The sequence below is a fragment of the Ostrea edulis genome, chromosome 5 (genome assembly GCF_947568905.1).
Source record: "Ostrea edulis chromosome 5, xbOstEdul1.1, whole genome shotgun sequence".
Taxonomy (NCBI): Eukaryota; Metazoa; Mollusca; class Bivalvia; order Ostreida; family Ostreidae; genus Ostrea; species Ostrea edulis.
In genome coordinates this window covers 60308049-60325908 of record NC_079168.1, presented here as the reverse complement: position 1 = coordinate 60325908, position 17860 = coordinate 60308049, and the positions used below count along the sequence as shown (strand labels likewise).

Genomic DNA, 17860 nt, shown 5'->3' with positions numbered 1-17860 from the left:
TCATGAAGGTACCCGACACATCGTCTCATGGTGATACACTCATGTGTCAAATATGGTATGCCTATGTCAAAGAACAAAGAAGTTATGGCCCAGACATGAATCCATTGTAAAAAAACCTTTAATTTTGACCTTGAGGTCAAGGGTCAAGGTCATATAGAGGTCATGAAGGTACTCGACACATTGTCTCATGGTGATCCACCTGTGTGCCAAACATGGTATGCCTAAGTCAAAGAACAAAGAAGTAATGGCCCAGACACAAATCTGCACAGACAGACAGACAGATGGACAGAGTGATTCCTATATACCCCCCCCCCCGAACTTTGTTCGGGGGGTATAATAAACAGATTTTAGTCCACATGGGGTCCATATTATAGTTAGCTTTTAAATGAGTGCAAACTATCTAACACTAACACATTATTCTTATTAGTCTTTTCCACATTTTTTCCAAGCTTAATGCCATATATTTACATTTTCAACTGTTTTCTCCTATATAACACTATTATGAGCAATACGTATTTATCACTGTATAAATACCTATAGGAGGTCAACAGAGGTCACGGCTGTGCGTATGAACATTTGTTAAAAGTAGGTTACATGTAATACTTTTACTAAGGCAATACACATCTAGCAATCGCTCTCACTTACTACAGAAGTCTATCAATAGATGAAATCGACATCACAAAATGTATTTGTATTCCAAGCAGTGCATGGACTCAATAATTGATAAAAGCATTTCTGTAAAACAATGTCTTACTAATTAATATATGTCTAAAATTTCATCTGCTACAGCTACACCCTGATCATTGGCGATGCGGAATTGTACCTACTGCTAGACGATGACATTAGGCTTTAGCAAAAAGGTCATTCACAGGATTTATGGCCGATAAGTCGTCAAAGTGCATTAAGACCTACACACCACACTGCTTCTGTGCCACAGTACCCATGATGAGATGTCGGTTTCCAAGTTTATGTCGGGGCATCGAAGCGAGGCATCGTTGAAAACCTACTACAGAAATTTATAAAGTCAACAGAAGCGTTCAGTGAGCTCATGATTGTCAACAATTACAAATCCAAATCCAAACCATCCCTTACCTTCATGCACTTCCACATTCTCTGTGATGTCAGTTCTTTCCGGAGATTCATCCGAGCTGCGTCCTCTGTCCTGTCTATAAATGATTTGCCTTACATCCGACGACTGCCGCCCTGTGCTTCATGTTCCTCCACCTCAGTCTTCTGTTAACTCCATAATGTCCACAGAATATCTTTCAAAGTCGGTCTTCAACAACTGCATCTACAACTTTCAAAAGTGAATTTAAGCGCATCATAGCTGTAAGTGTAAACGTTGCACACCTCCCTCCCCCCGTTTCGCAGTACGTTTAAATTATCAGTTTTTTCCAAAATTAGACATAATGAAAAGTTTTCCATTATATACTCCCGAGTTAATGCTTTTTAGCGTCTTAATAATTATAAAACAGTTCTTCATTTGATGGAACTTTGTTTTGTGTTTTTGTCATTTTGAATGAAGCATTATGTAAGTCAACAATGTGAAATGTGTGGAAACGTGTTGTTAACACAATTAAGCAATGGTTATCAATAAACAAGAGTACCACAAATGGTACAATATACGCCCGTCGGACAGTGATATTCATGCAACCTGGAAGCATATTGTGCACTCTGAATTAATACAACACACATTCTGAATAGAAAAGCCTTAAAGTGGGTCATGGTGCACCAATCCATTTGACATGTGAATGGATTATGTATTTCTCTGAGAGTGAAGTTGAAACAAAATGTTAATGCATTTAATATCTATGATGATAAAAAGTCCAGGAAACCATTTGATCTACTTTTAGCTCTAAAGAAGGTCATAGTGCACCAATTAAGTTGAAATGTTTGAAAATGTGAACTGATTATGTATTTCTATGAAAGGGAGGTTGTGACTAAATTTGAGAGCAATACCTGTGACTATACCAAAAAATCTGGAAAACTGTTTGACCTACTTCTACCCCTAAAGTACTGTAGGTCATAGTCTGCCAATCCAGCTGAAACGTTTACTGCACTTGTCTTCCTCCGAGAAGAAGCCTTTGACTAAATATCAGGAAAATACTTGTATCCGTAATGAAAAAATCCTGGAAAACTGTCTGACCTATTTTTAGTCCAAAAGTAGGTCAAAGATGGACCAATCCAGCTGAAATGCAAACTGAACTTGTATTCCTCTGAGAGGAAGCCTTTGACTAAATATCAGGGCAATATCTGCATCCATAATGAAAAAAAGCCCGGAAAACTATTTGGCTTATTTTTTTTCAAAAAGTACATCAAGGATGGACCAATCCAGCTTAAATGCAAACTGAACTTGTATTCCTCCGAGAGGAAGCCTATGACTATATATCAGGGCAATATCTGTATCCTTAATGGAAAAAAGCCCGGAAAACTGTTTGACCTATTTTTAGCTGAAAAGTAGGTCATGGATGGACCAATCCAGCTGAAATGCAAAACTAAACTTGTATTCCTCCAAGAGGAAGCCTTTGGCTATATTTCAGGGCAATATCTGTATCCATAATGAAAAAAAAAAGCTCAAAAAACTGTTTGACCTACTTATAGTCCTAATGTTGGTCATGGACGGACGGACCAATCCAGCTGACATGTAAATTGAACTTGTATTCCTCTGAAAGAAAGCTTATGTGTAAATTTCAGGGCAATATTTGTATCTGTAATGAAAAAAAGTCCGGAAAACTGTTTGACCTACATATAGCCCTAAAGTAGGTCAAGGATGGACCAATTCAGCTGAATGCAAACTCACTCTTATAATTCTTGAGGGAGATATTGTGACCAAATTTCAAAGTTGTACATGCATCCGTTGCGGAAAAAAGTCTGGAAAACATTAATTATCCTGGATGGACAGCCAGCCAGTCGGACATACACATGGACAGCGCCATAACTTAATACGTCTCATCTAATGATGGGCAAATAAAATTGTAAATATAAATAATAAGGTATCATTTCAAAATATCTATCGGGATATAAATACAGCTGGTTGGTCACATGATCAAATTTCATGGAAAATTTGATCACGAACCAACCTGTTTTTCTTAAATGTTGTCTTTATTCTTGCAGTATCTATATATAGGTGACAAGGTCAAATCCCATTTCACATTATTGAAAATTTAGATTTTTATAAACAGTTGTCATCCTAGCCAAATCAATTCATAAAATATTGTGTCAAGTGACCCTTACCTAAATGGTACTATAGATTCTAAAAATAGCACACATCACTTTAAATTGTGTAGTGCTAAGTATTTTACATCTATATGAATCATAGATATTATATTGGATTTGAATATTGTCATATACTGAATCATTCTGTTGATTTTAAAGTGATGAAAATCCACATATACATGTAGTAGTCTTATAAACTCTAATTCTCTATGACTATATAAACACCTAACTTAAAACATTGTACGATGTTATACCAATTGAAATTTATACTCGTTTCTTATAGAAATATAGTCAAAAGCACTAAAATATATCATTTAATATATCAGAACTTAGTACCTTCAGGGGACTTTGCCCCAGAACCCCCACCATGGCTTCTCCCTGGACCCACTAGGATCTTCAAGACAGACCCCATAACCCCAGCCTTTTACTGTACCCCTGTTCAGAAAATTGTGGATCTGCCACTGCACTCTATGGGTCATTACACATAAAATGTATATGTTATTGTCCTACATGGTTTCTATGTTTAAATCCTCAAAAATAACTTGCATATTGAGACTAGAAATATGTCCATAGGACATGAATGCCCCGCCTAATGTGACATTTGTTATGCAATATGAAAATAAGCTAGGGGCCTAGGAGTCACCTTGGGTCATATCTAAAAATTTCCCCTGTAAAATTTTGATCCCCTATTGTGACCCCAACGGGCCATGATTTTTACAAACATGAATCTGCACAATGTCAGGAAGCTTTCATGTAAATTTCAGCTCTTCTGGCCCAGTGTTCCTTAAGAAGAAGATTTTTAAATAACTCCACCCTATTGTTGCATTTTTGTGATCATCTCCCTTTTGAAGGGGACTATAGCTTAGCCCTTCATTTGAACTTGAATACCCTTCACCCAAGGATAATTTGTACCAGGTTTGGTTGAAATTAGCCTGCTGGTTCTGGAGAAGAATAATTTAAAAATTTGTCGGTGTATTTTCACTATTTGCTATATTTATTCCCCTTGGAGAAAGGCATTGTCCCTCATTTGAACAAACTTGAATCCCCTTCATCCAAGGATGTTTTGTGCCAAGTTGGGATGAAATTGGCCTGATGGTTCTGAAGAATACGATGAAAATGTGAACAGTTTACAACAATGGAAAGCTTTGACCAGAAACGCTCACATTATTGAGCCTTTGGCTCAAGTGAGCTAAAAAAAAAACCCAGGGATTATCAGTACCTTCTCGTGGCCTGATATTTTGCCTCATTCACAATGGAAACATATTTATTGCAGGTTGATAAATCTAACCTGCTACATCGAACACGTGGTTGCTATTTATAGTTTGTGAAGGGATTCAGGCGTGTCATACCAGAAAGACCGTTTATATAGAGCATGATTAGTAGGTTCTGTTTTTCAGTCATTCGAGCTCAAGACTTTGCGCTGTTTGCACGCTGTACACCCATCCACCCACCCTCTACATACACATTGATATTGTGTTGTAATGTATAATTATCATACAGGTATATAATGTACATGTATATGATACAAATATGTATTACACATAAGGTATATATATAGATGTACATATCTGTCATGGTAGATATTGAAAATATTATTCCTCAAGGCAGTGAGGCAGATCGCCTGATATTTGTACTTATTATGAATAAATGCACAAGTCTTGGAGCAATTACCCATAAAAAGTGTTATGATTTTGAATCAGGTAGTAAATATTTTATGTTCTTTTGAGACTGGGTCAAATAAGAACATAAAATAAGTTGAATTTTTCATTTATATCTTGAAAAACTTATAGCTGTAAAGTAGGTCAAGGACAAACCAATCCAGCTGAAATGCAAACTCACTCTTACAATCCTTGAGGGAGAAATTGCGACCAAATTTCAAAGTTGTACATGCATCTGTTACGGAAAACATGACCCCAGACAGCCAGCCAGCCAGACACATGAACAACACCATAATATAATTAATACATCCCACCTATAATGACAGGCGTATAAAAATATTTAATACTTGCATGAAATGCTCATCCTCATTTACATACATGGATATCATCCACTGACATGACAAACACCAATTCAATCAAAATTTGACTTGTAAGTCTGCTCTTCTACTATATTCAGAATGGGACAACAAATTCTTCATTAATTGCTTTGAAACTGAGCTATAAACACCAAAATAGGAAACAGTGAGGTGGGGTCATAGGGAAGGTCAAGGTAATAAAATAATGCCACAGTCGATATACTAGCTACCACTAACAATGTATCAGTGTAAGAGTTTTCATTAGAATATTGTCAATAGTTGCTTTGAAACTGAGCTAAACACCAAATATGGAAAAGTGAGGTTAAGGTCACAGAAAAAGTCAAGGTTAAAAAACATTGAGGCAGTTGAATAGATGATACCTATATGTTTCAGCATTTAAGGTTTGATGAAAATGTCTTGAATAGTTTCTTTGAAACTGAGCTAATTGAAAGTGTGACGGAAGGACAGACAGAAGGACAGAGGGAGGGAGGGAAGACGGACATATGCATGCAAACACTATATGCCCCGGCAATATTTTAATTCCCATTAAAAGATATAGTGCAAAGTTAGTTTTAACATTTCAAACTTTTAAACTTTAAACAACTCAAATATTTTTCATTGATCATAGCAGGCTTAAGGGATCAGTATCTAATTTTTTCATTCAAACCCTACTATGGGACTTGCTATTAGGGACGTGCATGGTTTAAGATATAGCACTCTCAATCATCTTTCATGAGACAGATTTAAAGTGACAGTTGAGATATTAAGAATCTGAGTATTGCATTGGGTCGCGTCATTTTTAATTCATGTTTTCCGGACTTTTTTTCGTAATGAAAGTCGTTAAACATTTATTATTGTAGATATATATATCCTTTGGTGTTCCATTTTACGTCACTCAAATATTGACGTCACAAAATAAAATATTGCTGTGGAGGTATATATATAAAAGCATAAGAAAATCTATATATAGTTAATAATAATAATACCATATTTATATAGCACCCTTTTCATACACTATATACGCTCAAAGGTGCTTTACAATGCATTATACCTTACAACAGAATGTTATACACATAATACATAGAAAATAAATAAAACATTAAAAGCTGTACCTATCCTCATTGTACATATAAAACATGAAAACATAAGATACCATAAATATGCTAGATAAGAATAAACATCAGTTTCAGGGCGTATTAAAATAATAATAATAATGAAATACACACACGCACACACAGCATATAATGTCTCAGGTATAATACAGTAAAACATACAATTCCTTAGTTACATGATATTTGATTTCTGATTTAATAAATTGAAGTTGCAGATTGTCATGGCAGTTGGATAGTTAATAGAATATATTTTGGAAATTAACATTTAAATTTGTGGGAGCCAATTTTCATGGATTATGGACATCTTACTGTGTCATTGGGATGTAATTTTATGATAGGGTTTCTGTACATTAAATATTGTATAAATTGTGTATTTCATTGTGGTTTGAAATTCGTGGGATACAGGTATCCATGAAATCCACAAAAACTGAGTTGCAACAAAATCTACTGATTCCACAGTCAACCTCAAGTTATACGTATTTGTAAGCAGTCAGCAATCACTTCTCAGTCCATGAAACGGGTGGTTATACTGTATGATTGTGTTATTCCAATGTTAGTAGGGATAGAAATGGGTGGTTATACTGTATGATTGTGTTATTCCAATGTTAGTAGTTAGCCATTTCACGTCTTACTCTAATTTCTTTTCTGATCATCAGTGAAGGTCAACAAACCTAATTAAATCAATTAAGTTATGTGTTAAATTGATCGAATATTGCTCGAGAATATTTCACTCATAAGGAGACGTCACCACTGCCGGTGAAGGGCTGCAAAATTTAGGCCTATGCTCGGCGCTTATGGCCATTGAGCAGGGAGGGATCTTTATCGTGACATGGGGTCTCGGTTTTTGCGGACTCTCATCCGAAGGACCACCCTCTTATGACAACAAAGAGGTACTGAGGACCTATTCTAACCCGGATCCCTACAGGATTTGTGTTATACCAATACATACACTGTTACATCACAGTGTATGGTTTAAACAGATTTTACATGCCTAGGGGGTCTAAGGCAGAACTTCTCAAGCAGAATGTCATTTTCTTTGTTTTATTATACTGAACAATACTATAATAAATGACAAAATTCCAGCGATATCATCCCAGTGATGACTACAGGGTAAACCGTTGTGGTGCTTTATTGGAATTCTAATCACTCATACATGTATGTAATTTCATCCAGCTATATACTGTATTTACTGCCAAATTCATATGTATTATGTTACTGACTTATGCCAAGGTACTGGGGTTCTACATTAGCGCCAACATCTACAATAAACATCAGGAACCTGTCTCAAAGATCTCCTCTGGAAGATTTATAATAACAAAACAGTGTTTAATGCATGTACATTCAATTTCATGTGAATTTTTTCTTTCTTTTTCTAGTTTTTGACAGATACCCGAGTGTATTGGTAATTTAAGCTACGTACATCTCTCCTTGATAAGAGTGATAACTCTAGCTTACATTGACTAGACAGCTAGGATGTTACTAGTACTGGACACAGACTACCAATTATTTTGCTGTACAATATTTTCTTTATAACATAAAAATTAATCTAAAAAATTCCACAGCCTCAACTTAATACCTGAAATTTGGCACAGAGTTAGAACAATTCAAGTCTCAAAATATTTGTAAATCGCAGGAAAATCCATAGTACTGTAATGTAAATAGTGTTATTAAATTTGAATTTGGCGCCATTAGTTGGCATGTGACCTTGACTTTCGCTATAAGGGTATATAAACGTCATCCCGCTAGCGTCAGCACTTTCAGTGTTAGTTTGGCTTTCGAAGTGTAAGGTTGCTGCGAGAAGATTTTAGGTAAGCCGACAGTTTCCCATAAGAGAACGTGGATAAAGTATCCTTCCTCTCGCGGGAATAGCTCGACTAGTCCTTAGTGGACATATATAGTGTTTATCGTTATAAAATAAAAGTGCTGAGTAGCTGAGTACTCATTTGTTGAGCACTCATTTCACCTTTCAAGGCAGGAGGTTTTACTCATCCGTTGAATAACATTTTTTTTAAAGTAACATTTTGTATATAGTTGGTTGATCTTAGTTGATTATTTTGATAGTGATTTTTATTAGTGATTAGTTAGTTAAGTAATTAATGGTAATCATTTTATTTTCACGAGAGGAACTCGTTTCGCCGTATTTGTATATTTTGGCAGGCGATCATTAGTTTTATATATAAGTACTTTAACATCATTTTAGAGTCTCGGTCTCAGTTTAGTAACTGAGGGATCCCGTAAACGGAAGAGAACACGTTACAGTACACAAGTAGTATTATGACACCGCAAGTAACCCCTACCCTGCATATTTCCCTTTCCCTTTGAGAAGCAGGTAAGTAAAGGCCTATTTACACCCTTCCTACTATGCACTTAAGAGCAAAATTTCCCATTATTATATATATATTTTTTTAAATTTCCAGACCCTCTCCTTTCCATTTATGCCCTAAAATAACACAATTCCACCCCATATACATCCCCAAGAATTTCAAAGAAAAAACCTCTAACTGGCACTTAACTTGCTTAGTAGAAATAGAGGTAAAATTAGTAGTCTGTATAACTTACTAATGACACAGAATCTAAAGTTTGTTATGACAAAGTAATTCAAAAATGTTCCAACTGCAGGACCATTAGACCTTTGTATAAAATATGAAAGTTCCCAGTGGGTAAAGTGCTGTTGCCTTGACCTTTGACCTCATGATAATTTTTTTTTTTAGATGTCTTTCAATGATAAATTTAATCAAATCATTTGTATACGATATATAAATGTTTTTTTAAAATTCAAAACTGTTGGACATATCATACAAAAGTGATGATCTATCATGATCAAACAATAATCACTTTAACCTTTCTGTAAAACATGAAAGCTGAATGCTGAAAACCTTTCATTTGTATCACAATATGAAAGTGTTTTTTCAAGTTTGCTGTGAGCTTTGATCTTGTGACAAGGTATCGTATCACAATGAAAGTGATGATGGACAGACATGTGGAACAAAATCTATGGGTGTCTTAATTCCTTTAATGGTCAACTACCTTGTATTAGACAAGTATTCAAGATGTGACAAGTAACGTGATGACAGACAGATACAGCTCATTCCTCTTGGGCTTTCATTGAAATAAGTGTACTATAAATGGGCATAAACAGTAACCTTAGTATTATACAGCAGAAACCTTAAATTAGTAGAGATGCAATTTTGTTTCTGTCTAAGTCTGAGAATTCAATGGCTTTTATTGAAGGATCACAACAAATTGTCTGGTCATTCATGTTTTCAAATGCCTCTCCATTATAAAGTTAATTCCTATGACTACTTGACATGACACACTGTCAGGTCATAATAAATTTATACCCCATTATCCCTTCTAGAAAGTTTTTTTTTATCATTGACCATGACTTAATTTGGCCCAATGGCCTTGTATTGTTCAGATCTTGATACACTGTCTATTCATAAGAAATCTTTGTGCCACATATGATTTTCTAATGTCTCAATTTGAGGGTTATGGCTGAAAAAGATATTTTCAACTTCATTTAATGCTGGAGACCTTGACTTTGGTAAAACATCCTTGGTTCAGAACCAGTACATATATGTCTGCTCAGTAGCAACCTTAATTACAAAGTGATAACTCTGATATAAATATCCTAAATTCTTTCATATAAGTGACCTTCACATTGCTCAAATGGCCTTGGTCTAGGGTTATGGCATACTATTTAAAAAAAAAATCTATGGTTTTTCCATTACAGAGTTGTGGCCTGACAATTATTTCTAACCTTTTTACTAATGTCCTTAACCTCAGTCAAGTGATCTAGATTAAGGTTCATTACACATTTTCTTGTCATATGTATAACCTTTGTGTCAATTATCAACTCTGTATGTCTCTCTTACAAAGTTTGGGCACAAAGTAAAATGGAAGGACAGAGGATTGTCATGTAGGCAGAATTCTTATACCACTTTGTTTGCTGGGGATATTAATGCACTTAGTATTCTTTGTTTGCTAAATTTTCTGAAGAAGTGTAGTAGTTAGGGCTATATGAACCATGGACATTGGCCTAGAAAGCTCAGTGGTTAGAGCACCTACAAGGGCGAGTCAATAAGTAACCAGCCTATCCCATTTCCGATTTTCATGTCTTGTTTCAATACATGTTTTATACCTGGGTACAAAATTGCACGCATATCAAGTCATTCTTTAATAAGATATTGAATGTCAAACATGGCTAGTAATGCAAAGGCATGCTTTTCATCTGAAGTTGAGTACCATGCTATAATTCAGTACTTGTATTTAAAAGGTAAAGCAGCCAAGGAAATACAAAACGAGTTAGCCAATGTTTATGGGTCTTCTGCACCATCTTATGCTCAGGTTAAATTCTGGGTAGGGAATTCAAACGCTGTAGAACATCTTTAGAAGATGAAGCCAGGTCTGGACGCCCACTGGATGCCATCGACTTAGAAATGTGTAATTAAGTTCTGGATCTGGTATACTCTGATAGGCGAATTCAGGTGGAAGAAATAGTGTAGGCATTAGGCATTTCACATGGTAGTGTTTCAACAATCTTAAATGGTCATTTAGTCATGTGCAAGTTAACAGCCTGTTGTGTCTCCAAATCCCTTAGCGATGAGCAAATGGCAACCAGAGCATCAGTATGCAGCGCCTTGTTGAAGCGTTATAGGTTAAAATGATTTTCTTTTGCATCTGGTGACTGTAGATGAAACTTGGGTTCATTATTATGAGCCAGAGAATAAAGCTCAGAGTTATCAGTGGGTAGGGCCTGGGTCCCTGAGGCCAAAGAAGTTCAAGACGCAACCATCTGCTGGCAAGGAGATGGCCACAGTATTTTGGGACACAAAAGGCATTATTATGTTGGACTTTTTACCCAAGAGAAGTACGATAACTGGAGTGTACCATGCAAACTTGCTAGACCAGCTGAGAACCGCCATTAGTGAAAAACGCCGAGGTAAACTCGCTAAAGGTGTTTTGCTGCAACAGAACAATGCGAGAGTGCACACTTGTAAAGTTGCAATGGATACTGTAGAGTGAAATGAGTATGAATTAATACCACATCCTGCCTATTCGCCTGACCTAACTCCTAGCAACTTCTTCCTATTCCCAAACTTGAAAAAGGATATCCGTAGACGTCATTTCTGGTCTGACGAAGAAGTCGTGACGGCAGTTAAGGAGTGGGTCAATGGAAAGGACCCTGACTTTTTCAGTTCTGGGCTGATAACACTTGAACACCATTGGTCAAAATGCATCACACTAGAGGGCAATTACATCAAGAAAGAAGAAGCGGATCTCAAGTGGAAAGAAGTTAGGTTGATTACTTATCGACTCGCCCTCATAACTACTAATGTAACGATTCAATTTCCAGTAGTCATGAATTTTCTCCTTTCCTATATTACATTTGGTGCCGTTGACCACCCCTGGACTTCAGGTTAAAGTCCTGCCAGGGGCAAAAGAATCTGTGTTGTGTGGGGTTTTTTTTTTTGGGGGGGGGGGGGGTGAAGACAATTCAAGGAGGGAGGAAGATGTGGTAATTAGGGTTATACAGGACTGTGACTGAATTCCTCAGAAATCAAGAGGAAAAGTTATCAAAAAGGAAGGTAAACACCTCACCCTACCTTGAAAAATATAATTTTCTGTCACTTTAGGTCAAATCCAGTGTTTCATTTTTTCGTAAATTGAGCAAATCAGAGGATTTCCTCTGAAAAGAAGAAAAATCACACTCCTGGAGCCTATATGAACTATAGATATCAGCCTGGATAGGTCAGTGGTTAGAGCACCTTACTAGTAATGCAGGGGGCCCAGGTTCAATTCCTGGTTTTCCTCATATCACAGAAGATTTGTTTTTAATTTTTTCATTTGTTTGTTTTACATCCATTCTTCCACTCATATAAAACATCACAAGCTTTATGTGAAGTGCTACCAGTTTAGAAATATGCAGGGCCATAGCAGTGAAGATTCTTTATCATGCAAGCACTTGCCATATGACACAGGGCTTCGGTTTTGAAGATATTGTGTGAAAGGCCCATGACTCTCCTTTGTAAAACTGTTTGGTGAAGGAGCAGTAACTATCTATTTTTACGTTTTAGGTTTTACGTTGTCAAGGTACAAATAGTGCTTGAACTAATGACATCCTGGTCATAAAGCGAGCACTTTATAACCACTGAGTTTCTTCTACCAGTGGATTGAGAATGATCATCTTTCCAAGATATAATTCAATTTCACAATATAATCCACATGACCCCATCCTTGGGCCTGAACTCTTGAATCAGGGAACAGGAATTTCAAGTTTTGTAGAAATCTCTCTGTTCATTGTTATCACAGTACACCCAGCTTGTTTGATGTCCAGAAGTAAAGAAGTAATATAATGCATATTCAATCTTATAATTGTAAGCCATTATTCAGCCCTACTTTAACACCAGGACCTCCAACCATGAAATTCATTTTTGGTAGAGACTTCTCTCTTCATTATTTCTTATATACTCACTTTGGTAGTGTATAATGTGTAGGAGCCACAATTTACAATAATGAGTAAAATATAACCCAAACAACCTAAAACCAGAGTCCCTGATCCAAGGGTCAGAGACTATAGAGGTGATGTTACTATATGTATGTACTTGAGCAGTTTAGGTGTTTAATGTCAAAGATACTTGAATGTTTGGCATTTCAAAAAACATGTGCATCAAGTCTGGCAATATGTCAAGTTCTGGAAAAGATGTAATTTATTTGAAGCTTTGACAGTCATGTTGAAACACATGAGATGCTGCTATTCTGGAGAACATTATGGTTAAAGTAAGATTAAGAAGAAAAGTAGCTATTTTATTAAATGAACCTCACTTTTTCTGCATTCTATGAATACTGTACAATGCATCTATAATTAATAACTGTAGTAAACAATATTGAAAACTTAATAATCAGAATTAATGGTTTTAATTACAAATCTATCTATTGACTTGCAGATTGTATAATAATTACTTTTGATACAGCTAAACCACCTAAAAGCCAAAAAGGTCACTTAATCTCTATGGATTGCAGTCAAACACATGAGTCATCTTCTGGTAAATTAATAATGATTGTGTCATTGACAATACAGCATTATATTATTTAAATTATGTAAGTTCATATTACCTGGTATGTTAATTGAGTCAGATGAACAGCAAAAAAAATCTGTTGCCAATTTCACCATCATGCAGTCATTGAATGTCTACATTGTTAAAGCACAATCAATAAAAAGCTTTCATATCCAGGGAAAATGCATTGGCTTTTGGTCTATAAAGAAAAAAACAAATACACATATAATGCATTGGCATGCAATTTCATATAAAATTTTGTAAAAGAAACTCATTATGCATGTCATCTGAAGAAATGGCAAGTATATCTGAGTAATAAGTTACTTAAGTACGTACCATCTGTCTGTTTTAAACTGTTGAAACCATCTGTTTTACTGTTCCAGGCCATTAAGGTAGATCTAATACTCGGCCTTAAATGGACTCAATCATGAAAAAATTGCCTTCATATGATAGATATATTTTCCAGTAATAGATAGACATTGAAAAATATACATGTTGTCATGCTACTTTCATTGTTATTGCTTCTCAAAAGTAAGCACCCCATCACCATTAATAAAAAATGTACTCCTTTATTTTTCTTAATCATTTTCCCAAACAAATGAGTTGTAATAATTAATATAGACTATTTACCCTTTATTTAATGATACGCAATCATTTATTATGATATTAATTGGAATATATATTTTCATAATGTACACTTTTAATTATCAGCCTAAACATGTAAAAAGAAATACTGTTGAAAATACCATTTGATGTCAATATTCAAGTCTTCTCAATCCCCATTTTTATGGACTAAAACTTTAATAAATTGTGTTTAATTTACAGATTATTATCTTAGAATAAGGATTTCAGTAAGAAAATTATATGTTGATGTATCATTTTAAAAACTATAAGACTCTACAACAAGTATACCCCCCCCCCCCCCCCACACACACCCTAAAATCTTGAAAAATTATACATTATCATATTTTTCAAAAGACATGTGAAGCACATGCAGGCACTTGTTTCATACATGAGTCCCCCTCCTTAATAATACCACAAGGTACCTAACTAGATTTCGGACACCTCTCGCTTCAAGTCTCATTTTACGATTAGTTCACTATTCATCCTCACTTTTGTGATATACATTTGTAAGTCGCTTTAATAGACATTGTCCTTGCTGGTATGTCGTTTTCAGCACATTACACAAAGCCCCATGTCTGTAAACTACTTTTTAAAAAAATCTTTTTACGTAGGAATGGAGGAAAGGGTGAGGTGTTCCGATTGTATATGTCGAGTGCACGAGACATTCGAGGAGTTCCAATTGCTACAGATAGAGTAAAGAGTTATTAAACTTCCATAACCCTCTACCTTTCTAAAGTCATTAAAAGATATCTTCAAGGATATCATTGAGTGATCTGACCTATAACTAGGTTCTATAGTACACATTTCTAGCCCAGACAAAAGAGTCTCGGATATTAAAAAGAAATCTAACCTACTTTGTTTCAATGGAGTTTTTCTTCTCCATTAGTATCTACGAATATTTTCATGTAGCTGTCTAAATGGGTCTATGTACTTTCCATTATATTTCTAAAACTTTATCTCTTGCCTTTGGATTATCAATATATTTGTAGTTATAATAATCCAAGTCTGGGTTTAAAACCAGATTAAAATCACCACACCAAATAATATTACTGCATTGCATATCATCAATGTGATTTTGTATATTTTCAAAAAATAGTGGTGTATCATTATTAGGACCATAAATAGTACAAATTAATACTTCATGACCTTCTATACATGCTTTAAGTATAAAATAATTTCCATCAATGTCACCCTTTTCTATCAGAGGTTTAAAGTCAAAATTATTATTGATAAGAATTGCAATTCCCCTGGAGTTTGTAGAATATGAACTGAAGAAGCACTGGTATTCCCACAAGTCTCGTCTTCAGTATCATGTGAAAAGTGTGTATCTTGCAAACAATAAATATTACACTCTAAAGCTCTAAGTAGTTAAATACGTCCTTGCGTTTCGCAATATCACCTGAACCTTGGCAATTTACTGAAATAATTCTAACCATACCTTCAAATATTCATTAACATATTAGAATAGGTCCTCAGTACCCCTTGTTTGTCATAAGAGGCGACTAAATGGGGTGGTCCTTCGGATGAGACCGCAAAAACCGAGGTCCCGTGTCACAGGTGTGGCCCGATAAAGATCCCTCCCTGCTCAAAGGTCGTAAGCGCCGAGCATAGGCCTAAATTTTGCAGGCCTTCACTGGCAATGGTGACGTCTCCATATGAGTGAAAAAGGCCTAAATTTTGCAGGCCTTCACTGGCAATGGTGACGTCTCCATATGAGTGAAAAATTAATCTCGAGAGAGAGAAACGCTAAACATTAAGATAAAATCAATCAATCAATGCACTTGTAAATGCAAGGTCACAGGGCATCACTTTGACCTAAAACAGAATATCAACCAATGATACTAGCTGTAAACATACATGTTTATGCACAGCACTTATTTCCGCTGAGTGTGCAATCACATAAATTCTGTATAACAAATGTTCCAGCTAGGGACTTAATTAAGTATGTTAGCTATTTTCATTTAACCCAATGCAATTCAGAGCAATCTTGTACCTGCATGCGGACCAAACCAAATATGAAAATCTGTGAAATTAAAAATACATCTAAAGAACTCAAAAGAAAAAAAAAAGAAAGAAATCAGTTAAACCCACAACTCTATAGAAAATGAGGGGGGGGGGGGGATTATTTGTTTTTGTTAAAAACAAATGTCTCCCCAAATTGAAAGAGCATATTACAATACAAGATCAACATCGATGTGACCATTGTCTTTGTTGTTTTATGATACAAAAATAATTGTTATACTGAAGTACCAGTAGGAAAGCAATCATACCCTTGTACATGAAAAGAATTAAGCTATAAAGCACTCCTATACCACTGTAAATTGTGGGAAAATATTATATTACTGGTTACAACGTGAACATCATTAAATGATAATGAAGTATAGCTACAAAATTACAAAGCAATCTGATAAGCCATGTATATACATGTATATACATGTTTTTACATGCTATTTTACACCCTCCATCTCTCTTAGATCCACTATAACTTTAAGGATAACAATTGGATCCTCCTGTTCTGACAATCTGCACATCTACAAATCCAAGTCTATTGGATAAGCCATTCAAGTCTATTTAATAGGTCATACAGGAGGAGAAGTGTTCAAAGATCTTGTGACAGACATTCGAGTCAAATCTGGAAATTAAAGGTCTGACCATTATCTTATGGTTTAGATTTTATAGTAACTCGTAACAACAACATTTAATAATGCTTAGTTACTTACTAATCAGCCACAAAGACTTTTTCCAAGAAATATAATTATTCCAAAATTAAATAATACTCTGTTGATTCTCTGTTCTAAAGATATGCACGGTTCAGAAATATGTGCTAGTACTTTCTATTTGTGATTGACATTAATTTGGCTCACTACATCCTGAAATAGTTTCTTAAATCAGTATTAATTGATTTTATCATAAAAGACATGATGATATATATATGCCGAAAAGGCAGAAAATATGCAAATTTGGATAAAAACATAATTTTCAAAAAAATTATTTGAACACTTGAAAAAAAGACTCCGGCGGATTTGAACTCGAGATCTTAGCTGCGGTTCACCAGCCCAATGCTTGAACCACTGAACTACAATGATAGACAAACAAATCGATCAATAAAAATAATTTCACAAAACATTTAAATCGCCATCTTGTTACGTACTCATTTACTAGTTTCAGGTTTAAAACATGATTTTTTTTCTTTAAAAATTGCCGAAAAATGGAAAACTTATTCTGTAATCAGGTCATATATAGATATTATAGACCTTTGAAAACAATTATTTTCTGAATTAAGTATGTAACCCTGTAATTGAAAATCAGATTGTTTGACATTAATGCATGGAGAGTTTAATTTTTTCAAGTTTTGGGGCAAAAACATGAAATTTGTCATTATAGTATTGTTAAACAATAGGCTCATGGGCCACATCACTCACCTGGGCTCATATTTATAGATTTTTCCTATATAATCGCTTTGATCCCTATTATGGCCCCAACCTACTCCCCCATACGATTTTTACAAAATTGAATCTGCACTCAAGTATGTCATGTAAATGCAAACTTTTCTGGCCGGTGATTTTTCAAAAGAAGATTTTTAATGATTTTCCCTATATATTTGTACGTAAAATTTTGATCCCCTAGCTACTGTGGCCCCATCTTAAACCCGTGGACCATGATTTTTACAAACTTCAATCTGCACTATGTCAGGAAGCTTTTGTGCAAATGTAAACTTCTTTAGCCTAATGGTTCTTAAGGAGAAAATTTATATTTTTTTTCTATTTATTAGTTATGTAAAACTTTGATCCCCTATTGTGGCCTCATCCTAACCCCAGGGGTCACCAGTTTCACAA

General features: G+C 35.2%; 1 long non-coding RNA gene across 2 annotated transcripts; it reads right to left on the bottom strand.

Moving 5' to 3' along the window:
• Positions 1-331: 331 nt before the first annotated feature.
• On the bottom strand, positions 332-14291 carry LOC125652394 (uncharacterized). 2 transcript variants are annotated; one of them, XR_007361563.2, is made up of 4 exons: positions 13737-14291; positions 13459-13599; positions 1093-1291; positions 332-1006 (listed from the first exon to the last, which is right to left on the bottom strand). It is a non-coding gene; the product is annotated as an uncharacterized LOC125652394 (long non-coding RNA). The 2 variants fall into 2 exon arrangements; XR_008802942.1 differs by having other exon boundaries at positions 13459-14291.
• Between the last annotated feature and the right edge of the window lie 3569 nt (positions 14292-17860).